This window comes from Pongo pygmaeus, chromosome 18 (genome assembly GCF_028885625.2).
Source record: "Pongo pygmaeus isolate AG05252 chromosome 18, NHGRI_mPonPyg2-v2.0_pri, whole genome shotgun sequence".
In the NCBI taxonomy this organism is placed as follows: domain Eukaryota; kingdom Metazoa; phylum Chordata; class Mammalia; order Primates; family Hominidae; genus Pongo; species Pongo pygmaeus.
Window position 1 is genome coordinate 7,079,973 of NC_072391.2, and position 23,291 is coordinate 7,103,263.

At 46.0% G+C, this 23,291-nt stretch overlaps 1 protein-coding gene and 1 pseudogene across 21 annotated transcripts in view; both read left to right on the top strand.

Moving 5' to 3' along the window:
• Window positions 1-1,681, top strand: part of LOC129015334 (nucleophosmin-like) — a 62,080-nt pseudogene extending 60,399 nt beyond the window's left edge.
• Window positions 1-23,291, top strand: part of RBFOX1 (RNA binding fox-1 homolog 1) — a 2,494,239-nt gene that overhangs the window by 125,533 nt on the left and 2,345,415 nt on the right. The window lies entirely within an intron of this gene.

A 23,291-nucleotide genomic window follows, 5' to 3' on the forward strand; every position in this document is an offset into this window, starting at 1 on the left:
ATTTGAATGCAAGAGACTTATTTGAGGTGATCCCACAGGGAGGGAGTGGGGAAGAGATGAAGGGTCTTTCAATGAGCTACTTACTGCTGTGGGCAGCTGGCACCCAGGCCCGCTGGTGGACTCCGGAGGCTGGTCCAGAACATCCCTAAGTACCGCTTCCCGGAGGTCCGCCTGTTCCCTCTTCCCACTGGTTGAGGGTAGTTCTGGGAGGTGTCACACTGAATGCACAAAATTTAATGTTGATCAACTTGGAGCGTAGATTCTCTGGAAGAATGAGCAAACACATGTGCAGCCACACATCTCCTCCCTGTCACACACCACCCAACACATAAAGTCTAAAGATCCTGGCATTAAGAAAGGTGCTACCGGCCAGGCACAGTGTCTCATACCTGTAATCCCAGCACTTTGGGAGCCCAAGGTGGGAGGATCACATGAGGCCAGGAGTTCGAGACCAGCCTGGCCAATCTGGTGAAACCCTTGTCTCTACTAAAAATACGAAAATTAGCCGGGCATAGTGGCATGTGCCTGTAGTCCCAGCTACTTGGGAGGCTGAGGCAGGAGAATCGCTTGAACTCAGGAGGTGGAGGTTGCAGTGAGCTGACATTGTGCACTGTACTCCAGCCTGGGTGACAGAGTAAGACCCTGTCTCAGTAAATAAGTAAAAACAAATAAAAAGAGCTTTCCTTGGTGTGATTCTGTCCTGCGTTGCTGTTCTCTTGAGCAGTGGCCATTTATCTCTGTCTGCCTTCTCTCCCACCGAAGTGCATGCTGCCACCCAACAGAAGATTCAGTGGATATGGACATGAGCCCCCTGAGGCCCCAGAACTATCTTTTTGGTTGTGAACTCAAGGCTGACAAAGATTATCACTTCAAGGTGGATAATGATGAAAAGGAGCACCAGTTATCTTTAAGAATGGTTAGTTTAGGGGCTGGTGCGAAGGATGAATGGCACATTGTGGAAGCAGAGGCAGTGAATTAGAAGGCAGTCCAATTAAAGTAACACTGGCAACTTTGAAAATGTCTGTACAGCAACGGTTTCTCTAGGGGCTTTGAAATCATACCACCAGTGCTCTTATGGTTGAAGTGTGGTTCAGGGCGAGTGCATGCTAGTGGACAGCACTTTGTAGCTATGGAGGAAGATGCAGAGTCAGAAGACGAAGACAAGGATATGAAACTCTTAAGTATATCTGGGAAGCAGGCTGCCCCTGGAGGTGGTAGCAAGGTTCCACAGAAAAAAGTAAAACTTGCTGCCGATGAAGATGATGCTGGTCATAGTGATTCTGATGATGATGAAGATGATGATGACGGTGATTTTGATGATGATGATGACTTTGATAATGAGAAAACTGAAGAAAAGCACCAGTGAAGAAGTCTGTACGAGATACTCCAGCCAAAAATGCACACGAGTCAAATCAAAATGAAAAGACTCAGAACCATCATCAACACCAAGATCAAAAGGGCAAGAATCCTTCAAAAAACAGGAAAAAACTCCTAAAACACCAAAAGGACCTAGTTCTGTAGAAGATATTAGAGCAAAAATGCAAGCAAATATAGAAAAGGGTGGTTCTCTTCCCAGAGAGGAAGCCAAGTTCATCAGTTATGTGAAGAATTGCTTCTGGATGACTGACCAGGAGGCTATTCCAGATCTCTGGCAGTGGAGGAAGTCTCTTTAAGAAAATAGTTTAAACAATTTGTTAAAAATTTTCCATCTTATTTCATTCCTGTAACAGGTGATATCTGGCTGTCCTTTTTATAATGCAGAGTGATAACTTTCCCTATCGTGTTTGATAAATGTTGTCCAGGTTTCATTGCCAAGAATGTGTTGTCCAAAATGCCTGTTTAGTTTTTAAAGATGGAGCTTCACCCTTTGCTTGGTTTTAAGTATGAATGGAACGTTATGATAGGACATAGTAGTAGCAGTGGTCAGACATGGAAATGATGGGGAGACAAAAATACACGTGTGAAATAAAACTCAGTATTTTAATAAAGTAGCACAGTTTCTATTGACTTAATAAAAAGAAAGATGATATTGACATAGGTGATTTTCTTAATTTTTAAAATTTATTTTGCATGTCAGAAATGCATTTTAATTTTTATTTGAAAAGCACTTAAATTTTTAGACAAATGATTTTGTGTATAAATTTGATCTGGTTTTTATACAGAATATAATGATTTCCCTCATTAATCTTTCATGTGAAGGGCATTACGAGCCTAAAGGAAGATACTTTCTGCACACAAGTGGGTATCTTATGTGTGCAGTATTAGAAACCAGTGATGCGGTTGCTCACTCTGCAACTCCTGACCTGCCCAGAACACAGGCTGAGCAGGTTCCCATGGCTGGAGGATTACTCGTAGGTAGAGAGACGCAGGTGCTTGAATAAGGGACCCACTGATGTGGGAGGGAACTGTCTCTGCAAGCTGCAGGTGACAGCCGAGTTGGCTGGGGGGGATGTGAGCTCTCACTGCATCTGCCGTATGGGCAACAAGGAAGTAGGAGCCCAGAGTGGCACCATTACTGTCTTTAGAGTGTTAGGTTCTTACAAACCTTCCCCAGTGGATACTATGACTTCATTATCTTATTGGTACTGGGCGTAACAGCAGTTCTAGCTAACATTTATTAAATGCCTGCTCTGTGCCAAGAATCGTGCTCAATACTTTATATGCATGATTTCACTTAATCTTCATAACTGCCCTAAGAGGTAGAGGTCATTATAATCTTGAGATTGAAAATGAGACAGGGCACAAGGAGGGGAGATGCCTTGCTTATGGTCCCACATCCAGAAAGTAGCACAGTAGACTCTTAAACCTGGCTCTGTCTGTCTGTTTGCTGGAGTTAACCTCCAGCAAGAGGAGGTTCTGTATTTGCTCTTTGAATGACAGGACTCTGGACATTGAGAAGATCCACACCTCATGCACTTGACCTTGGGTTGGGAGGAGTTTCCTGTTCCTTATTCCAATAAGACGTTATGGGTTCCACGGGGGTTCTTCTTAAGCAAGGAGGATCATTAAGTAGCAAGGTGGCCATAGTTGGAGAGACCCACATGAGCTCTGAACAGTCACAAATCAGTTCAGGCCATTAGATTTGTCATAAACGTATGATGAATGGTAATTCCCTGATCTCATATCCAACCTCTGGGAGCTATCTGTTTGAATGATGTCAACGCGTAATGTTTGAAGGTGCTCATGTGATTATCTTGAATCATTGGAGAAGCATGAGGCTTGAACAGATTTCATAATAACTTTTTTTACGCTTGTGACTGCATTTTCATCTCTCAGTTTTGTTCCTGCACGATGAAAACCTCCCAGTTCTTTTTCCTGGGCTACTGCAATATTAATGCTGATGAGAATTGCTCTGCAACATCGGGGCACCTAACCAATGTGGGTTTTCATCTCCCACCCTCCCACTTCCTTGTTTTTCTTGAATAAAGAATAATAAGGAAAATAGCCTACCTTTACAGCAAGGGAAAATAACATCTATTTAGAGGAACTTGAGATGAAAGTATGTTTCCTTCATATTGGGTAATCTAATTCTGCAGCTCTTGCTTAGCTTTTATTTCCAATGATTTAACAAGCTGCAGTACACAGTTTCTTAAACTCTTGCCGTTATGCACATTTCTGAGCTCTTTAAGAAACAAAAGCTCAAAGGCCATCCTTTAAAAAAAATTCTGGCCTTTCAGGGAGGCAGGAGGGGCTGGTCCTTAGTGACATGGTTTCATGGTGACCTCTCTAAGCAGGGGGTCTCAGCGTTGATTTTTTTCCCTTTAACTCCAATCCAGGGTCTTCTGGGGTATCCTTGTTTATTCCGAGACCTCCAGGCATGGCTGGCTGTTGTCAAGAGAGGCCACCCTCTGGCAGTGCATTCCACTTTTTATGTGATATGAGTTAGGAGGTTTTCTGTGGGTCTCTCTCCTCAGTTCTCACTATTCTAACTTTAGCTCACGTTCTTGGCATTATTTTCAAAAGCATTGAAGAAAGGAAGACTACAGTGGTTTTTGTTTGTTTGTTTTGAGACGAGTCTTGCTCTATTGCCCAGGCTGGAGTGCAGTGGCACCATCTTGGTTCACTGCAGCCTCTGTCTCCTGGGTTCAAGCAGTTCTCCTGTCTCAACCTCCCAAGTAGCTGGGATTATAAACATGTGCCACCATGCCTGGCTAATTTTTGTATTTTTAGTAGAGACTGGGTTTTACCATGTTGGCCAGGCTGGTCTTGAACTCCTGACCTCAAGTGATCCACCCACCTTGGTCTCCCAAAGTGCTGAGATTACAGGCATAAGCCACTGCGCCTGGCCCACAGTCTTTTAAAATGTAAAATAAGCAAATTTCTACCTGTCCCCTAGCCGTCTTTATCCCCATGATGTGTCTAAGGCCCTTGGAATAGCAAGGGACCAGCACTGACATATACAGTCTTCTCCCAGTCACTGGCATTTGCAAAGGACCTGCTCGATGCCAGGCACTGCACTTAGATGCTTTCAGGCATCACCTCATTTAATGCTGAGGACATTCTCCGTGGTACATGCTGCTATCCTCCCACTTTACAGTGAAGAAGCAGGCATAGGAGACCTCAGCATCATGCCCCACACGCTCCTGAGCACTGGCTGAGCTCCCTCCTCTGCTGTGCTGGGTGAACTTTTTTCTGGGCTATTTATAAAAGCTAAACATATTTCCAAAGCACACCTGCTTTCAGAGGTGGGTCTCAGTCAGGATCCTTTGTGTAGTTGAAGCCACCCTTTCCCTTCCCTTATACCGCACCTGCTCTACTCATTAGGAAAGCAGGCCCTGCTTCTAGACGCTATCATTTAAAATAATGAAATATATTAGGTTGGTGCAACAGTAATTGCAGTTTTGCCATTACTTTTAGTGACAAAAACCCCAATTACTTTTGCACCAACCTGTAGATGGCTGAGAATGTTAGGAAAGACAGCATGATGGGGTCGTGGGGAGGGATCGCTTAGAGTGGTTTCCTGCCAGTACTGCCCTGGATGGAGACAAAGTTCCTCCTCTGAGCTTCCTTGTCTGCGTCTATTCCATTTATTGAGCATCTACTATGTGCTGGGCACCATTCTCTATGATAGAATGCATCAGGGAACAAACTGTACAGAAATACCTGCTCTTGTGCATGTTGAGTCTCTTTTTGGAGTTGCAAAGCTCACTCCTGCCCGCTCTGGAAACTTCTCTCCTAACACCCCACAGGCTACTTCTGCAGAACCCAGTGATGGGTCAGCTGTGTTCTTGGCATTGAAAGCACAACAGACTTGCAACAGATGAGCCCCAAGTGTGAGATCTAGACGGCATCTCCATGAGTTTTGTTTTCTCTTCCCTTCTTTAGACATTCAGCTGTTTGACTTCCTCCCTGGTGCCAGATGCTATGAGCTGTGGATGCTACGAACTAGGATAGGACACTGTCTGGGGCAAAGATGGTTAATTGTTCCCCTGATCCAGCCTCCTCCTCTTTTTTTTTTTTTTTTGGCTTTTTACAAAATTATTATTTTATATAAGATAGCATCTCACTGTGTCACCTAGGATGGAATGCAGCAGTGTAATCTCAGCTCAGCGTACCCTCTAATTCCTGGCCTGGAGTGATCCTCCTACCTCAGCCTCCTAAGTAGCTGGGGCCACAGGCATGTGCTACCACACCCAGCTATTTTTTTTTTTTTTTAATGTTTTGTAGAGACAGAGTCTCTGTGTAGCCCAGGCTGATCTTGAACACCTAGACTCAAATGATTCTCCCACCTTGGCCTCCCAGAGTGCTGGGATTATGGCTATGAGCCACCATGCCTGGCCTCTTCCTCTTCCTTTCCTTCTTATCAGCAGTTCCACCCACAATCCCCCAATTTTTAGCAGGCGCATGACTCCCCAGAATCAAGACTATGTATCCCTGTTGTTATGAACTGAGCAGTGTCCATTTTCCAAATTCACATGTTGAAGCCCTAACCCCCAGGACCTCAGAATGTTTTTTAGACGGAGTGTTGCTCTTTCACCAGGCTGGAGTGCAGTGGCATGATCTTGGCTCACCGCAACCTCTGCCTCCCGGGTTCAAGCGATTCTCTTGCCTCAACCTCCCGAGTAGCTGGGACTACAGGTGTGCGCCATCACACCCAGCTAATTTTTGTATTTTTAATAGAGATGAGGTTTCACCATATTGGTCAGGCTGGTCTCAAACTCCTGACCTCAGGTGATCTGCCCACTCTGGCCTCCCACAGTACTGGGATTACAGGCGTGAGCCACTGTGCCCAGCCAGAATGTGGTTTTAAAGAGGGCATTAGGTTAAAATGAGGCCCTTAAGAAGGGCCCTCGTCCAATCTGACTAGTGTTCTGATAAGAAGGGAAGATAGGGTACACAGAGCGATGCCAAGGATGCCGGAGAAGACCCTGGGAGGATACAGGGAGAAGACAGGCACCTGCAAGTCCAGGAGAGGCCTCAAGAGAAACGCATCCTGCCAACGCTTTGATCTTGGACTTCCAGCCTCCAGGACTGTGCAAAACAAATCTCTGTTGTTTAAGCCACCCCACCTGTGACATTTTGTTATGGCAGCCCTAGCAGACTGCTGTATCTACCTCCCTTGTAACGAGTGCTTATGAACTAAATCCGCATCTAGGAGGTGTGAGCCGGTGATGTGTATATTTCTGAGTGGTGCAGGGGCAATTCATGCACTTCTCCTTTTCCCACATTTTGAGGGAATGAAGGCTTGGTAATGAGCCCTGCTGGCCATGTGGTGAGGGTGGCCGGGATTTCCAGAGATGGTCCCTGGGCTGCGTGTTGGCCGTGGGCTGCAGATACCCATGCTCCCACCTGCGGGAGAAAGAAACTTCTCCTGTGTTTAATCCATGGTTACTTGGCCTCTGCAATGCCCTCCCGAGTAAATGGGAGGTTTCCGACCATTAATCCTTCCTTCCTACCTTGAACCCAGCAGTGAGGCTTCTTTTCATGCCACGTTTTAATGGATGAAGTGGCAAAGACAGCTGTCCTCATAAGGGGGGAATCCTCTTTTAAGATGCTCATGATTTTGTGAGAGCAAAAGGAATGGAGATATCCCTGCCAGCTTCAGATATTTCCTTTGCAGCCCAGTGGGTCTAACAAGCCCTAAGATGAAGGATTGTGCAGGCATTCTTGGACTGCCTTTGAAGGGAGGTTAGGCCAAGATTTGATAGCTTAGGCGGGAGGCAGCCAAGGCCGGCTGGGATGTTGTTCTGTCTCGGAAGGGTTTCGTGGGTTCACTGCAACAAATTGCAGAACCTGATCTCAGTCTTCACTAAGTCCGTCCACATGGGTGAACTCAATGAAACCCTCTTCAATACCCACCTCTTTCTCCCCCCATAAAGATGGTGGTGGGAGTGAGGTCTATGTATTGGGTGTGTGGATAGAACAGAGAAGATGGAAATGACCCAGTCTCAAACATGTACAATTTTTATTTGGTCATCAAAAATAAGAAGAAGAAGAAGAAAAGAAATGCTCAGTCTCCAAGACTCTGATTCCTCCACATGTGGTGCACAGGTTGGCCCACACTTCTACTGGGAATGGGGGTGGTTTAGCCGTGGAGGTGATGCTGACTGCCCCTGTAGGGAGCAGGGCTCAGGTCTCTCTACTATCGTGGCAGCTTCATCCAATCCTGTCAATCAGAACAGGATGGGCTTTGCAAGGAGCTGTTTCTTCCAAGGCTGCTGCATATCTATGTGGTTGGTTTCCCCTGAGATTGAGGTAAACTGTTATTAGTTTGATTGCAAATAAGGAGATTGGTAAATGAGAACATTGTTCATGCTGGGTCCCGTTGACCTGCACAATACCATCTGATGATCCTTTGGAATCAAAACACACTGGTGATCCTTTTTGAATCAAAACACACTCTGCATGTTAGCATGACTTCAGCTTCTCTTGCTCTTCTGAAGACGGGGGCGGGGGAAGAGCTACCAGGTGAGGACCTTTCCAGACACAGGCTAGCTTCTGGCTCATCTTCTCCATCTCAACCTCCAAACTCTGTCAGAATTTAAAGAAATAGCTTTCACATCTTAATATCAGCTCTTCTCACTTCTGAAACTGGTGGGAACCCACAGGAGGCAGTGTGGAAAGGATGGAGTGGGGTGGAGGAGGATGTGGAATGGACTGGTGGGAACCCACAGGAGGCAGTGTGGAAAGGATGGAGTGGGGAGGAGGAGGAGGTGAAATGGATTTTCTCAGCAGAACCATCGCCCATTGAAACACACAGCTGCTGCAGCATTCCTTGTGGGAGCTTGTTTTCATAACTTCTAGGTGTCGTGTTAGTGAGTCGGAAAGATATGGACCCCAATTTTAGATAGATAGGGGCCAGTGGGTGTGGCTTGGATTTGTGTCCCTAACCAAATTTCATGTTGAATTGTAATCCCCGATGTTGGAGGAGGGACCCGGTGGGAGGTGATTGGATCATGGGATTTCCCTGACAGATTTCCCCTTTGCTCTTCTTGTGATAATGAGTGAGTTCCCACATCTGGTTGTTTAAAAGTGCATAGCACCTCTGCCTTCACTTTCTCTTCCTCTGGCCATGTAAGACGCACCTGTTTCCTCTTTGCCTTCCACCCCGATTATAAGTCTCCTGAGGCCTCCTCAGCCGCACTTCCTGTACAGCCTGCAGAACTGTGAGTCAGTTAAACTTCTTTTCTGTCTTTTTTTTTTTTTTTTCAGACAGAGTCTCTCTCTGTCGCCCAGGCTGGTGTGCAGTGGCGCGATCTCGGCTCACTGCAACGTTTGCCTACTGGGTTCAAGCTATTCTCCTGTCTCAGCCTCCCAAGCAGCTGGGATTACAGGTGCCCACCACCACACCCAGCTAATTTTTGCATTTTTAGTAGAGACGGGGTTTCACCATACTGGTCAGGCTGGTCTCGAACTCCTGACCTCAAGTGATCCACCCACCTTGGCCTCCCAAAGTGTTGGGATTACAGGTGTGAGCCACTGTGCCCGGCCAAACTTCTTTTCTTTATACGTTACCCAGTTTGAGACGGAGTCTTACTCTTGTCACCCAGGCTGGAGTGCAATGGTGTGATCTCAGCTCACTGCAACCTCCACCTTCTGGGTTCAAGCGATTCTCCTGCGTCAGCCTCCTGAGTAGCTGGGATTACAGGCACCTGCCATCATGTCTGGCTAATTTTTGTATTTTTAGTAGAGACAGGCTTTCACCATGTGGGCCAGGCTAGTCTTGAACTCTTGAGCTCAGATGATCCACCTACCTCGGCCTTCCAAACTGCTGGAATTATAGGCGTGAGCCATTGCACCTGGCTCGTCAGTGTCAGGTAGTTCTTTATAGCAATGCGAGAATGAACTAATACAAGTGCTGTATGTGATATTGAGATAAAAGGCCTGGAAGTTTGGAGAAAGGAGATAGAGGCTCTCCCTGAGGAGATCAGGGAAGGCTTCCTGGAGGAGGTGGCCCTTGAGTTAATCCTTAAATTTGGATGAATGGAGATTGTGGAGAGGAATTCCAGGAGGAGGGAGCCCTGTGAGAAAAGACTTAAGAACAGAAAAGGATGGAGTGTATATGGGAGCAGGGAGCAGTTTTATCTGGAAGAATCACAGGGAGTGGGAAGGGGAGAGTCGGGTGGAATTGCAGATGGGCAGGCACCCGGCTAAGAGGGTTTTGAATGGTTGGGGGATGAGCTTGGACTTAATCCATTAGGGAGAGAGGGGAGTCTTTGAACATGTTTTAACACAGAGGTGATCAGAGCTGGGTTTTAGAAGATGTGATTTATCTGTGTTTTTTCTTTGAAGAATTGACTAAAAACATCAAAAGAAGAAGACTATTTCATGATGTGTGAAAACGGCGTAATATTCACATTTCTGTGCCCATGAATGAAGTTTTGAATTCTACCAATAAAATGTTGATAGAAATTTGTTTTCTCTCTTATCATGTAAGTACCTTTATAATATACTCAGTTTTGCCACTTGGCCCACAAGGCTTAATGTGTTTACTATCCAGCCTTCTATAGAAAATGTTTATAAATTCCTGGCATAGATGAAAGGGATGAGAGACTGGTCTGGAATTCCAGAGAGGCAACCATTGTGCCAGACACAGGCAGTAGTTCCCGATCTGTGTCCTGTGGTAGAAACAGATTTTAAGTGGCCAAAAAAAAAAAAAAAAAAAAAAAAAAGGTGTGCGGGTTTGTCAAATGCTGCATTACATAGAGTTAAACAGATCTCTTTGCGGGACTTCTCAGAGCCTTTAGCTCTTTAATGGTCATTGTGACTCTTGGAGAGGGGAAGATGACATGTGATAATTTCTAAAATCAATTGACCATGGAAGCTCTTTTCCAGGGATCCACGTTCTAGGGAACTCACCATAGGGAAAACTGTTCTGGGGAGGGGGAGTGAGGAGGACAGTGAGATTGGAAAGGAAACTGTGGCTGCAGCCAAGGAGCATGGAGACTCAATCTCCAGGGCTTGTGGGAGGAAATGGCATCATGGAGGGCTCTAAGGATCCTAGCCTGAGAGTCTGGGATAGTGACGGTGAAAAGTTGGGTGTTCTGTGGGGAGGGCCAGGGGGCAGGGGAGGGAGAGGGCTGTGAGGTGTGTACATGGAGATCTCTCATCTGCAAAATGGGGTAACAAGAGTCCCACATTCTGTGTGAATATGGACACTGATACTCACGTGGACGCTAACACGAATGTTGTAATATCCAGTATTTATGAAGCACCAACTATGTGCCAGGCACTGTGCCAGGGGTTGCCAAATGTTCTCTGTAGAGAACCAAATGGGAAACATCTTTGGTGATGGTGGGCCAGATTTGGCCTGCCAGCTGCAGTTCGCTCACCCCTGCGCCATGCTAAGCGCTTTAATGTACTGGTGTTAAACTAACTTAAGGCTCATAAGTGCCCTTTGCGATAAGACTTTCTTTATCAGCAGTTTTAAGATAGTCATCTGGCCAGATGTGGTGGCTCATGCCTGTAACCCCAGCACTTTGGGAGGCTGAGGTGGGTGGATCACTTGAGGTCAGGAGTTTGAGACCAGCCTGGCCAATGTGGCAAAACCCCATCTCTACTAAAAAATACAAAAATTAGCTGGGCATGGTGGTGGGTGCCTGTAGTTCTAGCTACCTGGGAGGCTGAGGCAGGAGAATTGCTTGAATCTGGGAGGCAGAGGTTGCAGTGAGCTGAAATTGTGCCACTGCATTCCAGCCTGGGTGACAGACCATGACTCTGTCTCAAAAGAAAAAAAAAAAAGGTTAGTAATCTGTCCAAGTTCACATCTAGTAAGGGCTGGAGGCAGTGCTGGAGACCAGGCGGTGCATTCTGAGAGCATGCACGGAACTCTGACACCCCAGTGCTGCTGAGTCCTACCCTCAGTTGTGACTGTTGTTGCTGTTATTCCTGCAGGTGATTGTTTTTTGAGACAGGAGCTCAGGTAAGGGGATCCCAAGGTTGGGATTCACCTGCTGTTGTGTTTCCCAGGAAAAGGTGTATAGGGGAAGGAGTGGTGGGTGGGGACCCTGCTCACTAAGGAGGACAGGAGAAGGGTTAGAGATGGAGACCAGGGATGAGCAGACAGGGCAGTGGGAGAGTTGGGAAAGCCAGGAGAGGAGGCAGTTGAAGAAGGAAGGGGTGATACACACAAGCAGTGTTGCTGGGAGACATTTTCAGCAGGATGAGGAGCTCTAAGACGCTGGTGCCACTGCTGGCTGTGGTTGCTAGGTGTGGCAGATGCTGTGGGTACCATCTGTTCTTGTCCCCTTGGTACTCATCGTCTTGGTCCATTCTAGTGGGGTCCTTTGGCAGCACCCATGACTCTCTGCTGAGTACTTTCTTCCCTTCCAAGCTTGGAGTAGACCAGAAGTGTCAGAGATAAAGTCCCCAGTAGCAGCCTCAGCCAGTGATGTTGCCCCATGGCAGGGGGAACAGGTTCCGCGTCATCTCCGAGTGGCCCCTGGGACTGGGTCCCTGTTGCCTGCATTGGCAGTCTTTTCATAGCACACCCTGCATCGGCTTCCCTCCCTTCCCCAAGTCTCTTCCACACTCAGGGGCTCACCTCCTTAATAAACTACCTGTACTTGAATGTTCATCTCAGGACCCACTTCTGGGGGAGCCCAAACCAAGGAACCAGAAACCATCCAGAGAGTTGTCAGTCAGGTGTGTGGGAGTCATTGGCTTAGTCATGCAGTTGAAAGCACTGGTTGAGCACCTGCTGTATATCTGCCAGACATGGGGATAGGCCCTGGGATGCAAGTGCAAATAGTCAGACATGACATCTGCCTCCTCCATGCACAGCAAGTATGTCCAGGAATGGGCTACAAGGAGTAGGGTAAGTGCTTTGAAGGAAGCTGCAGGATGTGGAGGGGTGGAGGGAGGAATGGAACTACTTTTCATGGAGAAGTCAAGAAAGCCCCCTTGAGATGGGGTCACGTAAGCTGACACTTGAGGGATGAGAAGGAGCTGACCAGGCAAATCACAAAGGGAAAAGTGTTCGAGCAGAGGGAACAGAAAGTGCAAAGGCTGTTAGAGTTTGAGTGAGCTTGGTGAGAAGGAGGAGTAAGTCGAAGGCCAGTATAGGTGTGGGAGGGGAGGAAGAAGGAGGGAGGAGAGGGAGGAGGAGGGAAAGGAAGGAAAAGAAAGGAAAGAGAAGAGAGCAGATGGGGAGAGAGAGAGAGAAAGAACAAGAGAGAGAGACAGAGAGAGAGAGAACGAGAATGAGAATGAGAATGAGAGAAGGCGGAGGCAGAGGCAGAAGTTGAATGCGGACCTAGAGGTCCCAGGGGAAGGCGTGCAGCCCAGGAGAGGGAGCCTGTAAGACAGAACGTCTGTCTCCACACTTGTCAACAAGTGCTCCGAACTGCACCTCTCGTCAGGGTAAGGAAAATAAATATGCAAAAAAGCCTTCTGAAACATTGTGAGAACATTTTCAACACAAGTTTAAAACACAATCACAGGGTCAACATGTGCTTTCTCTTGAGAACAGTTTTCCATTTGAAACCTTTTCTTACTTCCCACTAATAGGAGCCTATTCAGGTAATTTTCTTTTCTTTCTTTTATTTTTTTAAAGGCTCCTTTTAAAGCACAATGACCTTTTCCATTTTATTTTTTTCTTTCTGTAGTCGTTCGTGGAGAGAGCAAGACAACAGCACAGTGTTGCACTGCCTGCCAATTTGAGGGAAAGAGGGGTGGGGAATAAAAGGCAAATAAGTAGAGATATGGAGCCTGCAGCTGTTGAAGGTGTGTGTGTTTTCTGGAATATTCAGCAACAGCTTCTCATTGGGAAGTAGGGTCACCAGCTGTTCTGGCTTATCTGGGATTGAGGGAGCTCCTGGGATGTGGGACTGGTGGGTCACCCTCATCCAAACAACCCAAAGGAATGTGTCAGAGATGTGCTGCCTCTGCTGGCCACCCAGTCGGACCCTCATTCTCCAACACCTGCATCCAGACTTGTGGTCCTCGTTTCCACTCCACCCAGCCTGCCCAGGATCGGGGAGTTAGCCTCCCTTCGAGCACTCCAGGAAGAGTCCTGGCTAACCATGTGACTTTGCTAGGGGCACCCTAGCAAGGAGCTTCAGCGTCAATATTAACTGTTTTCGTTTTGTGAATAGCCTCAGCAGAGCCTCCACTAGAGCAGCCAGTTGTCCCAGTTATACCTGGGAATGCAGGCTTCCTGGGACGTGGTACTTTCCTGTTCCTATTACCGATGGACTCGGATATTCCCATGACTTATGTTTCCTGAGCCTCAGTTTTGTCATCTGTAAAATGGGAGATAATGCTAATGCCCATCTCATCCTTGTAAAGTGATTAGCATAGTGCTGGGCATGCAGTAGGTGCTTAATAAATGTTTGCACAATAAATGTTCATTTTACGATTATGGATTAGGCAGAGTAGACTGTATACATAGAGAGATTTCAAGGGCTTGGGATGACCTTTCTTCCACTGAAAACCGTTCCCTTATTCTGCTGCCAATAATCTTTCCATTAAGAAGTCCTTCCTTGGGCTCAGGACCCCTCACAGTTTTCCACCAATGTATTAGGTTGGCATAAAAGTAATTGTGGTTTTTGGCGTTAAAAGTAATGGCAAAAACTGCAATAACTTCTCCACCAACCTAATACATCAACAGCATAAGAGACAGACCTCATGCCGTCAGGAGCCAGGGCCGGGGTCATGCGAGTGCTTCTTCTCAAGGCACTGACAGGGACCACATTGAATTGAAGTCTAAAATTTAATCATAAAAGTTCAGGTGAATTTCATATTTGGTTTCATTTTCAATTCAATTTTAAAATATGAAAGCAGTTTTTGTCGTTTTTTTCTCAGTTGTTATTTTATCTTTCCACATTCAGACGTCTCAGAGAAACACACCCCTAGCCCAGGAAGTTTTGTGTTGTTTATCTTGTGAGTTACACTTGGGCCATACCTACCTGGGGTGGAGAGCTGTGGCTCTAATGGAAAGTGTCTCTGAAAACATAATCATCTCTGAATGACACAGTCATTCACACCTTAGTCTAAACAAGCACATGCTGTAGAAGTTCACAGAAAGCACAGTAGCCTGGGAGTCAGGGGTCAGGGGACCAGAGCCCTTCCCTGGACTCTGCTACTTAATCTCTGTGTGGTCTTTGGTGAGTAACTTCCTCTCCATGAGCTCCAGCCACCAAATCTGAGAAACCAATTGGACCAGATAGATGAGTGGTTTATCAACTGTATTCTGGAGGACCCTGGGGGTCTCAGGGAAAAAGATGAGGCTCTTTATCTCCCCCTCTGAACAACCAGCTTGATTCCACCAGGGCTCTCCCTTTGATCTGCTTTATAGATTAGTGGTCTGGGTAACATTTCAGGGTTTTGATACTACCCAAGTCATTAAACATCTCTTCTGGGTCATTTTTTAGGTCCTTTTTGGCCAGGGTAATGCCTTGCACTTGGCCCCTTTGCTGGAGAGAAGCACTTGGGGCATTGGAGGAATCATCCTGGGCAGGTGCCCTTGTTGGCTGTGAACCTGGGAGCCTGGGCGCAGCCTTGCAGTGGGCGGTGTGAGGGCACAGCACCCAGCTGTGACAGGAAGCCGGTGACTAAGGATGTGCTTCCCAATTTTGAGAGGGTTAAGGACAATTATTTATTTTGAGTGCGCCCCAGATTGTCGTCATCCTTCCCGTCCTTGGCAGAGTCTCTGATGACAGCATCCTCCGCCTGGCTCCACTTCCTGGCTGCTCAGCTTCCTCCGTCTGACATGCTGGAGCTTGGCTGCCTTTGCATGTATGGTCGACTTTCAGTGGGTAGATGGTGGAAACTTAAATGTCCACAACAGGGAATTATTCAATCTATCATTGTGCCTCTGTCCCAAGGATAGACGTACAGAGCTGTTAGAACAAGAGATACATCTGTGTGGTGGGCATTAAAATATTCCCACAAGTCAGCCGAACTCTAAAGCAAGCACGTTGGAGAACTAAGGTCTGCTGTGATCGTCTTTATACTAAATGTGCACTTGTACTTGTTGGGTACCTATATAAGTAAATGCATAGCAGAGGGTCTCCAAGTCTTCATGCCAAGCTGTGAATAGGACTTACCTTTGGGGACAAGAGTAGGGCGTGAAAGCATTGCTAATTACCACTGTTTGCAGGCTCAGAGCTAAGCATTTTTTAGGCATTATTACATTTAATCCTTAAACAGATGTTTGAGGTACAGATGAGGAAACTGAGTCACAGAGAGGCCAAGTAAGTTGTCCAAAGACACACGTCTAGTAAGGGATGGAGCTGAGATCCAAACTCAGGAGTCTCTGCTTTGAAACCTTCAGCTCCTCTCTGATGAAAGGGACTTTTGCTTTGTACCCTATGCACTTATATATAACTTGAATATTTTATCCTGAGGATGTACTCATGCATGACTTGTACAATAAGGTAGGAAATTTTAAAGAGATCAAGAATGCTTTGTGATGTCACCTTTTTATGCACTAAAATGGCACTGCCCATCACTTGAGGTTGGTCAATAAAGATCTGGATTCTTTTATCAAACAGTGGCAGAAAGCATGGCTTGAGCTTTGCAACTCCCTGGGAGAGGCCTCGTAGACCATGAGTCATTTACACCATAGTGTGAAATAGATAAGCCACTGGAGAGGACAGGATGCTGAAGGAGGAAGAGGGACTGAGGAATCAGAAGAGCTGGTATGGGGTCCTGGCTCTTTGTATTTGACAGCCTGGTCTTTATCTGTATGGAGAGAGACTCTGTAAAAGGCAGGGCAGACTGTATGCCCTTGGGTGAGTCATCATCACATCCATGCGTATTATGCCGAGTCTGAATTTTATCCTAGCAAATCTCTCCATAAGCTACAGTGATGACAATACAAATAATTAATATTTATTTAGTATTTACTTAGGGCCAGCTGCTGTCCTTAGCAAATTGTGTCTAAAACTCTAACAGGCACATAAATCACTTGGAGATCTGGCTCACATGCAGATTTGCACTCAGTAGGTCTGGGGCAGGGCTCAAGATTCTGCATTTCTAGCGAGCTCCCTGGTGAGGCTGAGGCTGCAGGCTCGTAGAACACACTGGGTAGTGAGGATGAAGAGGTCAAGGCACAGGCTGCTGGAGCTTGAGGCTGCATCCCTTGCATGTAGGACCTTAGCCGTGCTACCTCCCCCATAGGGTTGTTACAAACATTAAATCAAATAATGCACAGGCAGACTCTTGGCATGGTGCCCGAGGCATAGCAAGAGCCTGTTGAATGGAAGTGATGATGGTGATTAATATCTCTTCATAATCTCTCAACAACTCTGAAAGTTAGGTCCTGGGATGCCCCCTTATTTGACAGATGGTAGAACCAAGGCTCAGAGAGACTAAAAGGTCCCTCAAGCTCTTGCAACCAAAAAACAGGCTGGCTAACTCCAGTGTGGGATTCTCAGTCTTGGTGCTATTGACATTTGGGGCTGATCATTCTTTGTTGTGGTGTCTGTCCTGTGCTTGTGGAAGCTTTTGTGGCATCCCTGTCCTCTACTCAGTGGACGTCAGTAGCATCTTCGTCCCCCCAAACTAGGACAACCAAAAATGTCTCCAGTCATTGCCAGATGCCCCTGGGAGAACAAAATCACCCCCCCTGGTTGGGAAGCCCTGCAGAACTTTATAAGGTGGTGTCCCTCCAATGGGGCGGTCTGTTTTTCCAGGCTTCATAGAAACATGATATGTCATTCAGGCCATCTAAGAGTTAACTGAGGCTTCAGTAGTAATTGAGAAAATTGTCTCTAATGCTGTGATCAAGGGTACCACATCTTTTATTTAAAAAAAAAATGCCCAAATAGTTCCAATTCAGCTGTTATTCAACTGTTATTCAGCTCTTTGAAAAATATTCAGGCTGATATTATGTATTACCACTTGTTTGCATTTAGTGCTATGAAATCATGCCATTTTCATTTTTTTTTCAAAGATGTTGCCAACACTATCTTTAAGTATGCTTTTATTTGCCTTCTGGTATCTACATATAATGGAACTTCTGGAAAGTGGAATTTATGATTTGCAATCTGTGGCCATTTCTCTAGCGTTCTGATTTGCAAACAGGATTCACCTCCTCGTCTGTACTTTCCTTGCATGCTACCTTATGTTTGACTAATTTAAGGTTCTAATAGATGTACTTGCAGAATGTTGCTTCATTTATCACTAAAGCTACCTGAACAGCTTCAATGAAATTGTGCTGACCTCATTTAATTATTTGTAAAACCCATGTTCTGATTCAGTTGGCAAGGTTTTGGGTATCATTTTATGTTTAAGGAAATTAAAGAGCAAACATCAGATAATTTATTGAGTGCTTACAATATGCCACTGTGGTTTATCTCTCTGAATCTTCCAAACATTTATTGGAGATAATTTATGCCCATTTTATGGGTAGGAAAATCCAAAGCTTAAGTCTCCTTTTATGATTATGCAGAGAATAAATGGTAGAGGTGGGATTTGAGTTTCAGACCCCAGCGTCCACACTCTTACTGCTTTGCTGGGTTGAATTTAGCCACCAAGAATAAAGTGGCATTAATTTCCTCCTTTGCTCACATGCTATAAAGCGACCAACTCTGATTGTTGCTTGATGCCACAGTTTCCAGATGTGGCACAGTCCGTTATTTGGATGTTCCATCTGCCTAATTTCATGCTCCAACTGCTGAGAAATGGCTGGATTTTCAAAGCTGTGGAGACACAGCCAACAGGTCTTCACTTACTGGTGGGGAAACAGGAGGAGTGGGGGGCAACCTTGAGGGCCTGGCAAGATCTGAAATTCACGAATGTATAAGTGGCGCCCACCCGTGTGGGGAAAAGGTGGGCTTTGGGTCTGCCAGGAGGGTGAGATGGCTTACAAAGATGAGAGCCACTCCGACCTGAGTTGGCACCGCTTTGCTTGCCAAAACTCATCTGGGTCTCCTCTAACCCAAGGCAGCAGGATGGCAGCACAGTCACTACGTTTGGGTCTGTTAGGCCTGGTGAGTTGGCACTGTTAAGCACCAGCTGCATGCATGCTATGCAAAACATTAGTTGAATTTTATCAAAGACAGAATATTCAGAGGAAAGTGCTTAAACTTTCTGAGCATCAGTTTCTCTGTTTGTGAAATGGGGGTAGGAATGCATAGTAAGTCCCTAGGATCAACTGAGCAGGCACTCATAAAAAGATTTTGAAACTTACAAGTTGAATTTCATTGCAACACATGTTTATAGGATGTTTCACGCTATGATTTGGGCACTGGGAAAATGAGTTAGACGTTGTTTTTTATTAGAGGACCTCAGCCATTCCCTAGAGATTGTACTAGTCTGGGCTCCTGGGGCTACAAGTGACAGAAGTCCAACTCCAACTTTCTTTAGTAAAAAAGAGAGTTTATTGGTTGACATAATTAAGATGTCTAACCATATGACTACTTCAGGTAAGGCTTGATCTAGGAGCTTGGCCAGTGTCATCAGGACTCAGGTTTGTTCTCTTTCTTCTTTTCCTATTCTGCATTCTCCTCTATGCTGGCTTCACTGTCAAGAAGTCCCTTTCCACAGGGTGGTCCCAGTGGCATCAGGCATTCAGCTTCCCAGCTCCCAGCTCTAAGTCCTGCAGAAATGAGTCTACATGTCCAGGCCACTCCATTAGGAGTCTTGGGGTTCTGTCTTACTGGCTTTGATTGGGTCATGTAATCATTGCTTAGCAATTCCTGTAGCCAAGGGTGGTGCTTTGCTCTGACTGGCCATACATGGGTACAGGCTTCTTGCAGAGGTCAGGGTGGAGTCAGCTCACTCCCTACCTGGACTGAAAGTGGGAAGGAAAGTCAAGGCTTGTAGCAGCAGCAGTAGCAGCAGCAGCGAGTCATCTCAGCTCACTACTGTGGGTATAATGGGCATACAATCTGGCAAATGTCAGTCAATAGAGGTTCTCCCAAAGTTGAAAGATAGGATAAAAGTTAAGGCACTAACTCCTCCTTGGACAGAAGTGTTCAGAGAGGCCTTCTAGAAGCAGCAAGTTTTAAGCTGGGTTTTGAAGGATGCATAAGAGTTTACCAGGTAGAGCAAGAGTAGGCCAGGCAGAGGGACAATCAAGGTAGAGCATATTAAGAGCCTGGAAACAGAAGAAACTTGAATTTGACTCCAAAGGTGATGAGGAGGCATTCTAGGTTTTTGAGCAGAAGAAGTAGCTGATAAAAATGAAATTTTATGATAGTTTTGGGAGAAGAGCAAATGGGTCACAGGAAAATAGCTTCAGGAGGTTCTCAGGGGTTGGGCTTTTTGGCCCCCACATAAAAGATATGGACTAGAGACTTTAGGGCCAGCTACTCACTAGCTGTGTGACCTTGGGCAGGATGGTTCACGTATAAATGTGCCTCATGTATAAATGTGCATATTCATCATAGTGATTCCTACCTCATCAGGTGGTCGTGAGGATTAAATGGGCTAATGCGTATAAAGCACCCAGAACAGTGCCTGGCTCAGAATGTGTCTCATCTAACTGTTGGTCAAATTAAAACAAAATCGCTTACTGCAATCTTTCCCCCTGAGTGTTTTGAGGAAAACCACTTTCACAGGACATAATGGGTGTTAACACAAAAGAAGAACAGAATAGTCAAATGTATTTTGGTAAATGCCGGGTTCAACATTAATAATTATTATTGTAGCAAATATGTATTATATGTTTACCAGGGGCCAGGCACTATGCTTTATGTGCTTTTTTTCTCGTTCAGTTCTCACCCCCGCCCTGCAGGGTTACACACTGGAAAGTGGCAAGGCCAGGATTAAAAGCTAGAAGCGACTCACTGTAGACGTGAAGCTGCTGCCTTCTAGGCTGCACTGATTACTTTTTCTGCAGGACTTCTCAGATCCTTTACTATTTACACGTGTACTTATAATGTCCATCGTCCAGGCGGAGAGGATGTAAAATATTTTCCTAACGTATTGGATTGAAATCTCACTCCACCCTTAGTGTATCTTTTGGAACATGAAACGTGCACTTTGAGCAGAGAGTGCTTAACAACAACAATTAGTAATGAGAAGGTGAATGATAAAGAGAATAATTCAGGGAACATTTCTCTCAAAGAATGACGTGGCTTTTTCCCCCTTAAATGACCTAGATCAGCCGCCTAATGAGCTGTCAGTGTCCGTTATGTGCCAAAGTGACATGGTCATTTCAGAATTTGCCGGAAAGTTCTTCATCACTCCATCCCATTGTCTCTGTAAGTTTCAGCTTCTCCCTGAATTTTGCAGCCTCTACTCAAGGAGAAGTAAGCAGAGTCCCATTTAATAGGCTATTTGTTATGACCACCCTTGACTCTGCACTCGAGCAGTGGCCTTGTCTGTTTTCCATGAATCCGTCAATCAGCACCAATATTGAAATTGACAAGAGGTGAATGCAGCTGATATAATGTGTGATTGATTGACCTCGTCTTTTGCTGGAGAGACAAGTGGGGGCAGGAGTGTGGATAAATCTGCGTTCCAGTAAAAATGCTGAACCATATTTTTTTGTACATCTAAACCACAGATGCAGAGAGGAGGAAATGAATGCCTCTTTTAAGCTTCTGCCAACACTTCACGTTGCCTAGGGAAGAGACTGTGTTTGCCAAGATGGAATAATTTATAATCCTGTTTTGAACTTGGAAAGTTTGCAACTTTTCTTTTTTTTTTTTTGGAGGGGGTAGTTTATTTAGGTTTATTAGTGATCACCCACTAAGAGGTCAAAGCTAGCAATAAGAAAAGAAAATAGGAACTAAAATTGGCAGCTTTGATGGGGATGGAGTGGAGTTTAGAATTGGGCTTGAGAAGGCTGGGGGCGGGTAGGTGGAGTGGGGACTGGGCTTCTCTTCTGCCTCAGGGAAATGACCAGGTGTGGATGGAGAAGGGTCCTGAGAGCATTGCATCTCAAGGGCCCCAGGGGAAAAGGTAGATGGCCTCAGGTGCTTAATGCGCGTGGCCCATCCTCACTGCTGAGCCTCGGAAGAGGGCTGTTCCTAGTGCTCCAGCATAGACGCCAAAGCTGTCAGCTTCATACTCCCGATGTTTTCTGCTTTCCCCCTGTAAATCACCTCTGCTGCCCTCCCTACTCTCTGCATTCAGACATTAACTCACTGGCTGTCTCACTGCAGCCTCACCCTCTCTTAACCTTGTATGACCTTACCCTTGTCCTGGAGGTCCCACTGCCTGGAATGAATGCTCTTTTCACCTTTACCCCCGGCAGACTCCCACACATCCTCCCTTCCCCATGGCCACGTCCCTGATTCCCCCAGGAGGAGCTGATGCCTCTGTAGCTCACCAGCCATACTTCTAAGAATGTACTTTGGGCCAGGTGCAGTGGCTCACACCTGTAACCCCAGCACTTTGGAAGGCCAAGGTGGGCGGATCACCTGAGGTCAGGAGTTGGAGACCAGCCTGGTCAACACAGCGAAACCCCGTCTCTACTAAAAATACAAAAATTAGCTGGGCATGGTGGTGGGTGCCTGTAATCCCAGTTACTCAGGAGGCTGAGGCAGGAGAATTGCTTGAACCCAGGAGGCGGAGGTTGCAGTGAGCCGAGATTGTGCCACTCCACTCCATCCAGCCTGGGCAACAAGAGCGAAACTCCATCTCAAAAAAATAAATAAAAAATAAAAATGTGCTTTGGTTGCATTACTACTTGTATTACAACTTAGGCTTGAGCTGTCTCCCCACAAGGCTCAAATCTTGGGGTGTAAGGATTGTGACAGGTTTCTGTTTGTATCATCTAGCACGGCGCTTGGCCCTTAACAGGCTCTTGGTATACGCATGTTGAGGGATGAATAAGTAAGGTAGTGCTCTCATTTTCAGAATCTGCTGGGAATTTCATTGTGCTGTGATAGAATTCTTCCACCCTCACCTGTAGAGATTTAAACACACACACTTCTATTTTCCCTTATAAATAAGTCCAGGAGAGGCCCTCCAGGTTGGCATGGTGACTATAAAGTCATCACAGACCTAGGCTCCTTTGGCAATTCATTCTGGTATGCCTAAGAGGGACATTGTCATGGCCCATTGTGGCTACTGCTGCTCCAGTCATCACATCTGAGTGCGAGACAGTAGAATTGGTGTGATGAAAAGACTGCCTTTAAAGGGAATTCCTGATATTATATAAGTGCTTGGATTTATATTCCACTGACTGAAATATAATCTCATGGCCACACCTAGCGGCAAGGGAGTTTGAGATTCTCTGAGAGAGGCAGGGGAGTGGATGTCTGGTATGAAAGGTGGAATGTTTCCCTGAAATAGTGTTTCCCTGATAATATTCACATCCTAATCTCTGCAACCTGTGGATATGTTTTGTTCCGCGGCAAAGGGGCATCAAGGTTGTGGGTGGAATTAAGGTTGGTTATTGTCTGACCTTGAGATAGGAAGAGTATCTGGGATTGTCCCAGCGGGGTTGTTGTAATCATGAGAGTTCTTACATTTGGAAGAGGCTGACAGCAGGCTCAGAATCAGAGTGATGTCATGGGAGAGAAACTCCATGGTCCACTTTTGGCTTTGAAGGTGGAGGAGGGGGCCACAAGCCAAGGAATGCAGGTGGCCTCTAGAAAGTGGGAAAGATAAGAAAATGAAGAAGAAAATGAATAATCCCGTAGAAATGCCAGGAAGTAACACAGCCCTCCTGACACCTTGATTATGGCTCAGGGAGAACTATGTCAGACTTCTGACCGCCAGAAATGTAAGATAGTACATTTGTGTTTGAAGCCACTAATTTGCATGAATTTGTGACAGCAGTAGCAGGAAAGCAGCACATTGGTGGAGGCAGCCAGGGGTCTCCGCTGCACCGTGCTTCTAGAACACATCTCAGAAGACATAGCACATCCCTTGGTTGGGTTGGGGACTTCTTTATAGTGGGAGGCTTAGGACAAAGGCTGATCTCTGCCAAGGGACAACAAGCTTTT